The sequence below is a fragment of the Alosa sapidissima genome, chromosome 20 (genome assembly GCF_018492685.1).
Source record: "Alosa sapidissima isolate fAloSap1 chromosome 20, fAloSap1.pri, whole genome shotgun sequence".
Classification (NCBI taxonomy): Eukaryota; Metazoa; Chordata; class Actinopteri; order Clupeiformes; family Clupeidae; genus Alosa; species Alosa sapidissima.
This window is the reverse complement of record NC_055976.1, coordinates 22,187,121-22,202,598: the sequence shown is the minus strand read 5'-3', so window position 1 is coordinate 22,202,598 and position 15,478 is coordinate 22,187,121. Positions and strand designations below refer to the sequence as shown.

Sequence of the window (15,478 nt, the reverse complement as noted above, 5' to 3'; positions counted from 1 at the left end):
GAAAAACAATTCAGTAAGGCGAATGTGCCTCCATCACAAAATAGATTTCTTTAATCTTAAACACCAGAGGAATGTTTCAGAGTATATGCTGATTAAATTTCCCCGCAGTCTGCAAAACCATAAATAAATTTGCATGCGCTGAGCAGAACAGTTCACTGACTCAGTGCTCATCTAGTTCATAGTTGACCATGAATGTAGTTCAACACAAGGTTACCACATCAGGGGGTCATATTGTCTTTCTCATCCCCAGACACCTACTGTAATAGACATCATGTGGCAAAGTAATGACATTTAATGAAGAAAACTGTATATAAAACAAGTGGGAGATGATGCAAACAAATAGATGAATCAGGTTTTCAATTACAGCATTTTTCAGAAAACGTTAAAAGGAAATTGATTTTTTTTTGTCTTCTGTAAAGTGTTGTTTTGTTTCTGTCATTGCTTGTAATAGTAGTTTTTTTTTTTTTTTGCGACAAGCCATAAGCGATGGAAAGAAAGAAAGAAGCTAGCATTCAAAACAGCAGATACTTGTGTCCTAAACCTGCAGGGGGGTCTTCACAAATGGAGTCTACATCACATTGCCTGAAGCAGAGGAGCATGAAAAACAAGCCCATAACAATGAGCAAAGTCATCATCTGTGAAGCTCACACATCTGAATTGTGTTTGGCTGGTATTAGCCGTGCCTCCACATGACTAGGAATCTTGACTATCTGTCTGATTTCTAGTAGATGAATCCAACAGTTCTCAGTGTTCTCAATGTGCAGTATATTGTCAGAGCTGGGTTGTCCCTGACTTTTTGTGTGTCAACTATTCATCTGCTACCTTTCATGTCACACAGAACAAGATAATGACAGTGACAGCCTGAATACTTCATCTACTGCAGTCCTTAGTCAAGGATTTATTGGATGAGAATATCAGGATTATTATGTAATGTTATCTATCTATCTATCTATCTATCTATCTATCTATCTATCTATGTGTTTGTTCATTTGTTTGTTTGTATGTCTGTGTTAGTGTTATGCTATGGAAACCCAGATAATGTTCCCCTCATGCAACAAATTTCTTGTTTTTCTCACAAACACCAAAGCACGTCCCACTATTTTGTTTCTATCTTTGTTTCTATCAGCTTCCTGAGATACGACGCCTCATTGTGCGGAGGTCTTTTGTTTTCTGAATGCCTTATTGTGCGCAGGGAAGTGTAGGCCTTGAATGATGCTGAAAGTTTTATGACTCCACTTTTGTGTCCCATTCCTCCACTGCCTCTCAGAGATAGAGGGAAAGATCTTACTCAGCCATTTCATCCTGCTTTGGGTGGGTGCGGAGGGAGGAGGAAGGAAGCCTGGCAGAGGTGAAGAAAAGGGGCCTGGGTTAAAATAACGTCCCTATAGTGCCACAACCATAGACTGTAAAAAATAGTAAGAAATGTAAACAATGCCACAACAGACTGAACTGAGATCTTGTGAGTCCCTCATTGAGTGTACTCTCAATGGGAGACTAAAGAAGGATGATTGGTGCCAGTTACTTAGTGACTTTTTCCCCTTTATTTTCCTCCTTTTTTGTACAAGACCCAAAAGTGATGAACCATTTCATTAAATCAAATCAACGACAGAGCTTGCAGCTGGGTTTATGTTGAAGAAATAATTTGTTATGAAGAAGGGATTTCATGCCCAGACATGAAATGAGAAAATAAAATGGACATACAGGCAACCATTAAAAAGAGGTTGGAGTGTAATCTTTCTTTTATGAAAGCTCAAGACAGCCGGTGAAGGATGTGGACTGTCAGATCAATTATTTGTTATTAAAAAAAGAAAGAAATCATTACATGCGGGAAGTGTTGGTAAAAATCACAATCCACAGTAGTAGGCATCATCCACATGAAGCCATTTTTAAATGAAGGTCCAATGCCTTTGGGAGAATGGCAGTAGTATCTTGGATATTTATACCTTGTACATAAACACAGTTACTTGGCTAATCATGGACAAAGTGGGAGCATAAGACCTATTCAGTGAGAAGATATTAGAGCTGTTTCTTAATGTCTAAAATATAAAATATAACTGACTTGCTAATGGGCTAGGGTTAGGGTCAGTTACTGTTAAGTTAAGCTACTTAAGCGGAAATACATTGGACACTTATCTGAAATTGAACTGAATCTTAAGTTTACCTTCCAGTCAGGGCTGCCTGTCCTTTTCTCTTCTCTTTTTTTGTTTTTATTTTGTTTTTTTTTCTTTCCTTCTATGTCCTGTCCATTTATCTGGCCACATTTCCTCAGATGTGTCAGATAGGTATCGACAGAAAGTCCAATCTGGAGACAAGTGCAGATATTGTTCACTCCACACATCCTCCTTGTTCAATTCGGGGAAATCGCTCGCTTTTGAAAAAGGCCATCATTATTTTGTCACTTCGTGTCCCAAGTGACATTTAGAGAAAATAAGTCCATCAGCTGGGGGGGAAAAGACACAACAGAGTGCCGCTATGAAGTCACCATTGGGTGTTTCTTGTATTTTCCTGTTGCCCTCCCCCCCAAAACCTGTTGTGCAGGGAAAAGGGACAGGTGGGGTCATTTTTTCAAAGACAGATTGTTGTGATCACAGCGAACCTCCTGAGGGGCCTATGATTTCACTTTCTCTTATAACATGAAAGCCTAATGCACAAAGACGCTACTATATTGCAGCAAGTAGCTAGAGGCAAAGAACCTCTGTGAAGTGAAGTAACTGACTTCTGAGTTTCATCATGGGAGCGTGTTGTGTGTGTGTGTGTTTGTTAGGGGGGAGGGGGGATGGGGCGACCTGCAGTGTAATCACTGTAAGACTATAAATGCCTTTAATCAAGCATTTTAAAGGCCTCTGTGTTGTTTAATGCGGTTAGAGATTTTCTCCAACACTCACTGCAATTACAGGAGTCTGTAAGAGTCAGTGACATATTCCTACAGTCACAGAGTTCTCTGGTGGGTCACAAATGATCTACACAGTGTCACCCGTTGTTCAGCGGAGTTGTTCAGCCCTGGTTCCTCTGTCTGGAAATTAAGAAACAAGAACTAGAAGCACAGAAAAAGATAATGTTTCTGGCCAAAAAATCAAACACCTATTACTACTACTACTACTACTACAACTACTCCTACTACTATTACTACTACTACTCCTACTACTACTACCACCACCACTACTACTACAACAAGAACAACTACTACTACAACAACTACTACCACTACTACTACTACTACCACCACCACCACCACCACCACTACTACTACTACTACTACTACTACAACTACCACTACTACTAATACTACTACCACTACTACAGCTACCACTACTACAACTAGGAATACTACAACTACCACTACTACTACTCCTACCACCACCACCACCACTACTACTACTACTACTACTACAACTACCACTACTACTAATACTACTACCACTACTACAGCTACCACTACTACAACTACTACTACTACTACTACTACTACTGCTACTACTGCTCCTACCACTAATACTACTACTACTGCTACTACTACTACTACCACCACTCCTACCACTACTACTACTCCTACCACTACTACTACTACTACTACTACTAATAATAATAATAATAATAATAATAATACTCTAACTAGATGTACCGCATAGCGGTACAAAATATGACCGCCGCTCAGTCCTGTACATCCTTTCCGCGAAAATAAATCACACTAATCAATTTGTCTCCATCTTTTACTCCATTCCCCACTCTTGAAACTTTTGTGTATGCTTGTTTGGCATGCCTGTGTGTGTGTGTATGTGCGGCTGCACAGAAAGTAGCCTACTGGCGCTGAAAAGGTGAATAGATTGAAGAATAGCCAAAGAAGTTGTAGCATTGTTATAAAACCTTTAAAATCTCTAAACAATCACAAGTAGGGCAGTTCATCACAGTTCATCCATTGCAACTGGATTGATGAAAGGTCATTTACACCTGTAGGCTACATTGTATTTGGGAAAAGCAAAAGGTATCAGCATAATGTTATATTTTTATTTATTTATGTATTTATTTATTTATTTATTTATTTATTAATAAACAAAACATCTCTGTCAGTTCCATGCCGTTTTCAACAGCTATCAAAAACAAAGGTCATTTTTGGATAGATGGATTTTTTGTGAATGTTTCTTCTTCTGCATAAGATTTTAGTCATCTTTAGTTCATGTGATACTTTACTGGTCAATGCACAAATTAAGTAACAGTAGTCTGAAACAAAATGCTGTTTTACATCTAATAACTGACATGTCCAAATGGGCCTTGATGAAATGCGTCGCTAGACTGTGCATACACATTTTAACGGGCCAAAGTTGAAGAGCTGTTGTCCGTTGTTGTTCGTGCAAATTTAGGCTGATTCATGTTCCCTTGCATTGTGTAACTGAGGTCCATGGCTTGTCTGGCTTTCACCAGACCAAGCTCAATCTTTTAAGAAATCAAAAAATAAATAACGGGCAGATCAGGCTGGGTTCGTTCACCCAGCCTAGTCCATAGGCGCCCGATATTGTTTAATTTTCCGATTGAGATATCCACGCTCTGGCTATTCTAAATGCAAAAATGCATCAGGGAGTTATGACAAAACTGTAACTAACAAAACTAGATCCTAATAGAAAGCTGTTAGCTTCCCTAAGCTACAGGTAGGCCTATAAGGTAGGCCTATTTACAACATAAATTGTCAATAGGCTATGCTGGCGACACAAATAAAATCTCCTTTGGAAACCAATGGCTTACGCCTTACAGTATCAAGTGGACTTAAACTGCCATATCATGCGAAAAGTTGTAATAAAATTCACGCAGCTCCATGAGTCAAGGAAAGCGCGAATGAAGTAGCCACTTCTAAATGGGACCCACTACACAGTAGCTTAAGGTGTGTTGCTAAAGCAGCCATAATGAAATGAAGGGGTCATTGTTTGGATACTTCACACACACGTGCTTTTTAATCTCACAGACTACAATTACCAAGCTGGAATCAAAGCACATCGATTCCCCTCTCACACCCTGCACGCACTTCAAACAAATAAGCAGGCGTCTCAGTCTCACGCATGTATAGGCAAAACTGTATCAGACCGGTGTAACGTTGGTAAATCTTCCATTGCACAGAAGGATTTTTGTAGCACGTGCAACAAATGACAGTCGAAAGATACAATTACAGTGCTGCTATCAATTTGCTTGGTATAACCGCATTTATAGTTTTCTACAAATGCAATCAAATTAAATCTATTAAATTAAATTATCATCTATTAAAATGTTCACATCAACATGCTCAAATTGGGTCAGCGTTTATGGTAAGTATTGCTGTCACCAGAGATATTTAAAATGTGTGTGTGTGTGTGAGTACGTGCGTGAGTGTGTGTGTGCTTACTGAGTGTGTATCATGCCAAACTGTGTGACAAATGCACTGGTTTGCCATATTGAGCACTCACAGCAGATGGCAGAAACTGTGTAACCAGCAATTCTGAGAACTCTATTCACCGAGACGTCTTTGAGAAGTTGTACTCTCGCAACAATCACGGAAAACAAGACAGCAAAAAATAGTTCAAAGAGCCATTACAGTGGTTCTCACAGAGGTCCTTTCATCTTTCATCTGCTGAAGCTCTCCATCAGCAAAATTGTGCTATTCCTACCATCACTGTTCATAAACAAAAAAGATGGATATGAGCAGGAGGGGAGAGAAAGAAAAAGCAAGGGAAGAGACAAACCAGAAGAGAGAGAGAGAAGAGAGAGAGAGAGAGAAGAGAGAGAGAGAAAGAAAACTCAGCAAGAGGGAAGACTAAAAATAAGATTAAGCCTGGTCGCTCACACACACACACACACATACATACACACTCTCTCTCTCTCTTACACACATGGTTGCTCAGTTGCTCTTGCTGTATTAGCTCCTACTGTTGCCAATTAGGACATCCATACTTTCTGTTTTCACCTTCGTATCACCCACAAACCCACAACCACACACACACACGCAAGCACACACGCACACAAGCACGCACACACACACACAAACGCACATACACACATGCTGGAGATCAAGAGGATTTGTCCCATATTGAGGAGGTGTTTGATTACGTTTGGATGATGGTGTTAAATATCTCTCCACCCCCCCCCCCCCCCAACCCAACCATCCATCCTCCCCAACTTGTGGAGCAAGATCGTCGGTGATGAACTCTGCCCAACACACGCAGCTGAGATTGGTGAATGATGCCCGAGGAAAAGGGCCTGTTTTGAGCCAAGCGAGATGCGCTGTCCCAAATAGATTCTTGGGGATCGAGTGTCGGCAGGAAACCAAGATACACTTACGCCAGCGCAATGTTGAGTGTGTCAGAGAAATCTTATACAGCTGCCTGACGGAGTTCATTTTTCTCCCCTGGTATCCTTTTAGAGTATTAAAGAAGAGTCAAAGAAAAACAAATTGGGTGCACAGCCTCCGATGACCTGACACCGTATAGCTTTAAAGATTGATATGTATTGATAAGCCACTGTATGTGTCTTCAGATTTGTGGTGATCTCAAATTTCTGAGTTGATTTACCCATTTGGAAGTCTAGCAAAATGAAATCAATACTGCAACTGTGTCAGTGAATGATCTGGCTTGGAGCCTAAAGAGAAACAAGCGCCCAGTGCATCAGCTTAATGGTGTCTTGATACCAAGGCATTATACATACACATGCACTCTCTCTTTCTCACACACACACACACACACACACACACACACACACACACACACACACACACACACACACACACACACCTCCTCACATACAGTACCAACAACAAGAAGCACACACTGGCCCTACCTGACCATTACGCGATCTTTAGTGTGATAACTGTACCACTAAGCATTTGTCACACCGTGTCCATTGTGGAAGAAATGAACTCTCTCTCTGCAGGGGAAAGTTGCACAGAAAGGCTAATAATGACCTAATTCATTTTCACCCAGCGGCAACTGTCAGTGAACTAACACCTGGGGCAGCCCAAGAACAACGGGTCTTAAATCAAGGACTCAATGGCTAAAGACAGCTCTCAGTCTATAACAACCAATATGTGCCACTTAGTGTCTAATTTACAGCCCATCTGTGTACCATTTTTGTCGCCATCATTAACTCTCATGGTAGTAAATCAGGGTGTAAATGTTAAGCCGCCACATTGCAAAGTGACGCACCACCAAAAATGAACTCTTTTATCACGGCAAGTATAACATCTCTTTGACAAGTGTTTTGAAGAAGTAAAGCCAAAGTAAAACAGGAAATCTATCATTTTGTCAGCACAGTGGCTATTGAAATGGAAGATACTGCTGATGTGGCTCCACTCTACCTTGAAGATGTAATTAAAGACAACAAAGATGGGATGTGTTTGTTCTTCCTCTTCTCCTGTTTCTTTTACTTATTTTGTTTTCTTTTTAGGTCAATGGCTAATGATGCTAAGATAGCCCCCACAGCACAGCACAGCGCAGTGCAGTGTGCAAAAAAACAAAGAGGGACTGTGCGCATTCTAGAGAAGTCTAAGTCTTCACACAGCTTCACAGCCACAACCCATTTATGTTCTCTCTTTCTCTCTCTCTCTCTCTCTCTCTCTCTCTCTGTCTCTCTCCACATATCACTCCAGGGCAGGGAAGAGGATGTGCACTAAAGTCATCATGACCACTGTTCTTAAAAATACATCTTTTATTCTTGGTTTTAAAATCCCCTACACAGATGAAGCACTATATCCTATTTTATTCATATAGCCTAAAGGGCTTCTTTGGTGAAGCATTTTGCATAAGCCCATCGTTGAGTCCTTTTTCCCCCCAGCCAGAAACATATCAAACTCAGAGGGGTCCTTGATGAAATACATTCTAATAACAAACAAGTATCTTGTAACCCTGATGTATTCAGTCCAGAGATAAAGACAAACAGCCATTACAAACAAAGATTCACACCATGTTCCAGTGGCAGCTGTAAACTCTGCATGCCTATAAATATGTGCTGTATGCATTCCAGTAGGGCATAAGACACTTTATTAGAGAAGCACATAAAAGACGATGAACACGACTCCTGTGGCCTGTTGTCTCAAGAAATGGTGTTCCGGTATAACGTTTCTTCACTTTAGGGTGGTCAATTAAGGGTTGTGATGAGATCCCAAGCCCTGCGCTCTAACACAGTAATCACTGTCAACTACAACTGAATGCACAACTTACTTTATTTTAATAGCCAGTTTATTTATCTGCAAACTATGTGCTGGCACTGGAGACTAGGAGAACAGATGTATGGTAGGACATAACGTGAGGCATTGGCTATGGTAAATGTTTCAATTAGGGTATGTGTAAGGCAAGTGATAATGGTGACAATCAAGTTAATGTTAGGGCAATTTCATTATTGCTGGTTGATAATGATTTGTGACAAATGTTATTGTTTGTAAATAATTCATAATGAGTTTATAAAGAGCTTGCAGGGCGCCTAAAAGAATAATAACCAAATAAAAAGATGTCAGAACACTGTACTCATTAAACATGAAAAAACAAAGCCCAGTACACACACGGCTGAGACTTGTGCTAATGATCTTCACCTTATAACCCTATCATATGAAAATCTACAGACGTGAACTTTGTTGACACCGCAGAGCCCAGAAGGACTGCTGTGGTAAAAAATAGATCAAGTGAGCAAGCTTTAGAACAACCCATCTCTTACACACAGTATGCTGAGAACCCCAGCTGAACAAGGCGTCATATCTCTGCAAGGGTGAGGATTTAAAAATCAACATTAACTAACTTCTTTGGCCTACTTCATGCCCAGTGGGACTGATTTGCTCATATTTGCTGATTAGGCTAAAGAAGAAAGCTACACACAAACCAGGCAGTGGAGAAAGGCTCTCCTTTGAACAACAAACATGGAGAAATGATCGCGGCTCCTCAGAAAGGCTCCACTCATTTAGTCTCTATAATGATAACCTCACTTCACAGACCAAAGATCCTTTTCATGTGACCTTGGATTAATATCCAGGATGAGTACAAGACAAGGTAGGGAGAGAGGAAGGGAGAGAGAGACAGAAAGAGAGGGAGAGAGAGAAAGAGAGGGAGAGAGAGGAAGAGAGATAGATAGAGAGATATAGAGAGACAGAGAGACAGTGAGAGAGGGAGAGAGAAAGAACGTGTGTGGAAGAAAAATGTGATCTCAAAGCTTCCCGAATGTTATCTATAAGTGGCTTCGAGTGCGACAGAAGAAATGAAATCGTGGTAAAAATTAAGGCTGTTAAGATCTGTGCAAGGATTTGCCACGTGCCACTTCTCCAAAAGCCATATTCACACATGGCACACTAGAACCCAGACACTTCATTTGTACTGAAGAGCGCCATGACAGCACTTCACAATGCTTAACACTACAAAAAAAAAGAAGAGATACTCTGCCCCAATATCTATAGATTACATTTGATCACAGAACAAACCAAAAAAGTATCACAAATTGCCTGGCATCGATTTTTGTTGTAATGGATGATTTCATAAAGTGTAAAGAGAATAATAAAAAAAAAAAAACAGGGGGGTAAAGTAAACAACGTGGACGCGAAAACAAACACTCCCGCAAGCCTGTGGTGGAGCAGGGAGCCGATGGAGGCTCAGAAACAGCTTGTGAAGGATGTGCTCTTGCCTCTACCCATCGGCGGTGCAATCTGGTGGAGTGGGTCCCAGTAGGCCCTCCCTCCAGAGCAGCTTTTTGTGCTCCGTCTCTGCAGCCTCGCCGCCACTAAAGCGCACGCTTCCCCGCTGTGGCACAGACTGCTGCTGCTTGCGTGGCAAATGCAAATACACACACACCACACTCACTACACAGACAGACACACACATACATACATACGCACACACACGGATACTCACAAATGTGCATGCACACACGCACACTTGTGGATGTGCACTTGGTTTTGGGTTGCAAACACTGTCACAAACACTTGCACACACACACTTGCACACACACACACAGACACACCAAAAACTCTCAAAACACAGACTCTCTCCTTCTATCTCTCTCTCTCACACACACACACACACACACACACACACACACACACAAATCATCAAAACACTCATCCACATACAAACAAACACAAAAACAGGCACACACACATACACATTAGGACACACATGCTATTTGGGGCCTGCAGTAGTAGCATCCTAGCTGACTCATGGCATTAGGCATTTACTGCCAAATTCAGCCTCTATTGCCCCTAACCCACCATGCCTAACTCGCCTGTCGGCACCCCTGCCCCCCCTCCCCCCCAACTGTGTGTCTGTGGGCTCTTCATCACACACCAGATCGGTTCTGTTTGTTTTGGGTACAGATGGATGTGTTTGGACTGTAGTTCATTACAGCGAATTAGTATCATTACCCCACCATAACTCCTCTAGTCTGTAGGGGAATCAGTGTCAGGCGCTCTTAACATGTGTTATTTCATCTTTTGTCTGCGTCTGTTGCTCACTCCATGCGTGTCTCAGCAGCCAGTGAGCTTTGGATCATATAAACACATAAAGGTATCTGTATGCTATGTTTATTTTAGAGCCACTCTCACTCTCCTCTATGCCTTGACATAGTAGTTTATCATCAAAGCACATATGCAGTGCAGCTATTTGCCCTGGCGCATGCGTGCAATTAGCGTCAGCTAAATTGAAATGGATGGAGGAGCATTTGTTTCTCTGCACCACAATTAAGCCATAATAAACAGAATTCATATCAACAGACACTAGTGAGCACGCCCTCCGCCTCAGAGTTAGTCGGAAGAATAGACAGCTGTTCCAGCTACGCACTGAACAAACGCTGCATCTCAATGAGGCCCCAACAGAAATCTCCTAAACGACGTTCATGTGAACGGATACACAGGAGACAGGCGGGATGTGCTTCGTAAGGACGGCATGAATTAAAACGGTCCTGTCACGCAAAGATCTCGAATCACGTGTCAAAAGCCACTTGTGACAGCAACACTTACTCAGTCCAAATATCTCTGAATGCTCATTACAATCTAGCTCATTACATTCTTCTCATTATACATATGTTATTACTACGGCTTATAAGATGGTAATAACATATTTGGTTATTTTAAAGGTTGAGCAATGAATCCACTTCTCTATAAACAGTACCAGAGGCTCCATGTCTAACAAACAGATATTATTAAAATGGAATCTCCATTTTAATAATATCTGTAATTTCTGTATATATCTTGAAACATTGTCTCTAAAATGTTTAACAAAATCAAAAGATAATAGCAGGGAATACACTGAAAAACAAACCACTGCTATCATACCAGTCTGTAAACTGTACTAAGGTGCTGATATATTTTGGAGTATTGTATTCTTTCCCCATCTGGCAAATGATCTCATTTTGCCCTTTGATGGGGTTGCATTTCCAAGAGAGACTACACAAATCTGAATTCCGGGGCAGTCGTGGCCCACGCGGGAATACCAGCCCTCTACAAGATGCTCTTTTTCAGATTTAGATGAGCTTCCTCCCCCCCTGAAATAAAGCACGGGAGAAAGACGAGGACGAGGAGTGTGCGCACGCCGACGCGCGGAGAGCAGGAGGGAAGGAGGCGAGTGCAACAACATCTCTCAGTGAAACAGAACCCGGTCTGAAGGACGACTATCCGGGGAATTGCGGATATGCAGGGAAAAAGTCGTCGGGTCTTTCTGAAAATGAAAATGTGCAGGAGACTAGCGGACTTCCACACGTCTGGTGTGATCTTCAGTAAGGGGCTCATTAAAAATGCTTGCTCCCCGGGGAGTCAACAAGAGTACTCAAGAGAAAGGAGGGAGGGAGGTGTGAAAGGGAGGGACCAATTGCGATGTGCACAATGGTTTAAGTGCAACATCTGTAGTAGGCAGACTAAGCAGAAATTAATCTTACAAAAAGGATGACATCAATATTTGATTGTATTTTCGGGGCATGTTTAAAGGAGTGTGTGGAAGCTCAGAAAGTCATGCATGACAGCACAGAAGCTGTGTGCCTCAGAGTTGGAGGCTGGAACACAAAAATGTGCATTACACCAACCGGCAAAACCGGCAAAATGTATATTCCCCTATTAATACAATACATTTTAAGTTCACTTGTTTATTTCATTTTCATTTGTTGTCATGTAGTATCAATGCATGCAATTCTATCCACGACCCTGTGCATATAGTACTATCATATTACACTCAAAAAGCTCTTCTTCCTCCACACACACACACACACAGAAAGAGAGAGAGAAAGTGAGAGAAGAGGTGATTGAAGAAACAAACTCCTGCCCCCTCTCCTCTAAGCTAGTTACCGCCACTTAATGATTACCAAGCTGAGACAGAGATAGATGCTAGCTCCCCACACACACACACACACACACACTTTGTCTCCAAGTGGCATCTTCACCAGTCTGTCAGGCGTGCCGGGCAAAAACGAGAGCGGGGAGCTTAGCGAAACGCAGCATCCCCAAACAAAAAATTGAATCCTGCTTTGCGGAACTGTCATTATCTCCTTCCTTCCATTGTGGGCCACCATCTGCTCTTTTGTTTGCTGGCCAGACTCCTCACGAATGGCATAATCTTTGCGGGCAAGTGTGTCGGGTTGTTTGCCTTTACAAGCATAGAACTCTAGCACCCCATCAAAGCTATCTGGGCTCAGACACCAAATGCACGTGGGGATACAAACAAATATGTGCTTATGGGCACATGTGTTAACATGGATATACTGTATGGGACAATGGGTCTTATGAACTTTCATTATGACCAGAAACATATTTTGTGATAGACTTTATGATCTTTCAGCTGTTAAACTCGGTTATTAATTAAATTGTCCGCACCAAAGACTCACGCCCTCACCTTTTTATACATGTCGGAGGGAAAAAAACGCCTCTAAGTCATGCTATTTTCCCTTCAACATATCCACCATTTCATATGCAATCATTTTACTCTTCAATTCCTTATTCAGTAACAGTCAGGGTTGTAGTGGAGGCTAAACGCATGTAAACTCTGTTTACGCACCTCCTGAATTTCTTAAGAAGCGTTTACGCACCTCTAAAGTGCGTTTATTCACCTTAAAATTAGTTACATAGTCTATAGTTTCATATTGTTGATATTTTTAGTTTCATATTGTTGAACCTGTCCTGCACAACACGTAGTGTATCCATATTGTGCTGCATTATGGGATACTCTAGTGACCAATGGTCTTGCGGCAGTCAGAAGGACGCATCAAAGATTAGTCATATCTAAATATGTTTGGATAATGAATGGCTTTGTTAAATGAATACACCAGTTTCTGAAGAATCAAGACAGCATCCCTTTACCTGAATATGCCAGAAAATGGCCTTGACTACAAGCCCAAAGTGAGTGAGCCCCAGAAACCGTAAACAACTTTGCATTTTTGAGGTTAATTTGGTGTACGGTAGAGTCAACAAGGCACAGCGTTGACATCATTAGGTTACTTTAGACACAAAATTGCTACCTTTTCCCATTAGCCTATGTTACAAGTAAAATTCAGGAGGAAGTCAGGTAGATAACTGCTTGCATGGGCATAGTTTTAGATGGGGACGCTGGTGACTAGTCAATAGCAATATTTTGAGATGACAAAATTGACCCCACCAATATTTTAAACAAACTCCTTTGTGGTATTTGGACCAATTCCAACAACCAGGTCGACAGTAACAGAAACACTGTCATTTGATTGGCTGAAACCGAAGGGGTTATCGAAGGGGGTTATCTGGCATGCATGTGAGAGTGTGAAAGTATAGGCTACTTTACTTAGTGGTGGAACTAGCAGATAAGCGAGCGGGTTATCAGGGCTGTCAATTACATAACCCCAAAAAAGGCCAGTGTAAAACAGTTTAATATTCCCTTTGCCCTTCAGCATGTACATTTTTGCCCCTTTTTGTGCTTTGCAGATCAGCTATGCCAACAAAGAAGACAGGGGACATGCATGGGAATGCAAATGTTCGGAAAAATGTAAAGTGTGAGATGTGGCGCTGGTGTGCCTGTACAACTTACTGCAAAAACAGCTTGTCTAACCAAGTTTTATTAATCTTATATTAAGATAAAAATTAAGTTGTTTTTAGTTCAAAGAGACTTATTTTTTACTTAATTTAATGGGCAGTCTGTCTTATATTAAGACATCTGATCAAGACAAAGTAGTGCAGTGTATAATGGATTTTGCCTGATTTTTTTACCAGACAGGGCATCAGGTTTGACCTTGCACCAAGCACGTAATAAGACCAAACCAACACAATCAATACAAGAGGCCAATCATTCCATTGCAAAAGTAGATTACTGAAGTATTCCACTATAACTCAAATAAATGTCAGAGATTTACAGAAATGTCTGGAATTTCAATTTCTATAAGTTTTATCTATCTATAAATTGCAGGAATGTCTGTATGTGTGTCAGTATGTGTGTGTGCCGCATATCTCTCGAACCGTTCGATTTCAAACTTGGCAGGTGCTTTGCTACTGGCAAGAGTAAGTGCAGGGCCAAGTTTGACGTTGTTTGGATAAGAAAAGAAGAAAAGCAAAAGATATTGTTAAATATATCAGTAAAAGGAGCACACATTGAATAAATAAAATATCAGGTTCATATATCATAAATGTGAAAATAAACCAGCAAAATAAATCCACCAGTGTGCGGTGATCTTTCACTTTTCCGAATTTTATTGATGACTGCACATCACCAACACCTGAAAATCAGAAGGCTGTGCATAGGGACTTTATCCTTTTTAGAGCACACATTGGCTTTCTCCGCTCTACCGTAGCCACTCCCCCTCTCACACAGCACAGCACAGGACCAGAGACAGAGAGGGTAAGCAGAGTTTTAGCAGCACTGAATCACAGGTTTACTAAGATGCAAATGTTTGTATGATTATCATGTCCTGACTCCCTGTATGCAGTTTGCTTGCATACAATGATTCCGCAGATTTTGCAACAACACACCAACAAACACGGGTATGTAGTGGCTATTCAAAATGACATAAAATTATGTGCAATAAACTGACGCTTCGAATAGCCCAGGCTACTTTGGACTCGAGACTCTGAATAAACATATAAAAGTAGAAATGTCACATGCAGCCATGCTAAATTAATAATTATAGGTTTATATATTATAATATAAATTCATTATTGAATGGTTAGCTGGAGTGATGTTTTCCCTTTCATCCTATTTTTAAAGCAGGCATACCTGCGGGCATCTAATTGGGCTACAGGTTTTCTATGCCATGTTTGTAGTGCATGTTTGAACGGGCACTGCACTAGTATTCTAAATTGTTCCACTTAAAAGCTACATTACAATTTCTTGTTCTCAATGTTCTTCACATAAGCTTTTTCAGTACAACTAACTCTCAAGGTAAGAGATTTTTTTCCACTGATTCCATCACTGCATGAACAGTCTAAAAAAGATTCTTTCATAATTTGTCATATTTGTCACAATGCTGATTGGTGCCATAAACCACAATGCTACAGTATGTGTTTTCTAGCACAGCATGACAGATGTGCATAACAGGCTTGTCT

General features: G+C 41.0%; 1 protein-coding gene across 1 annotated transcript in view; it reads right to left on the bottom strand.

Moving 5' to 3' along the window:
• unc5a (unc-5 netrin receptor A) overlaps positions 1 to 15,478 on the bottom strand; it is a 169,160-nt gene that overhangs the window by 153,404 nt on the left and 278 nt on the right.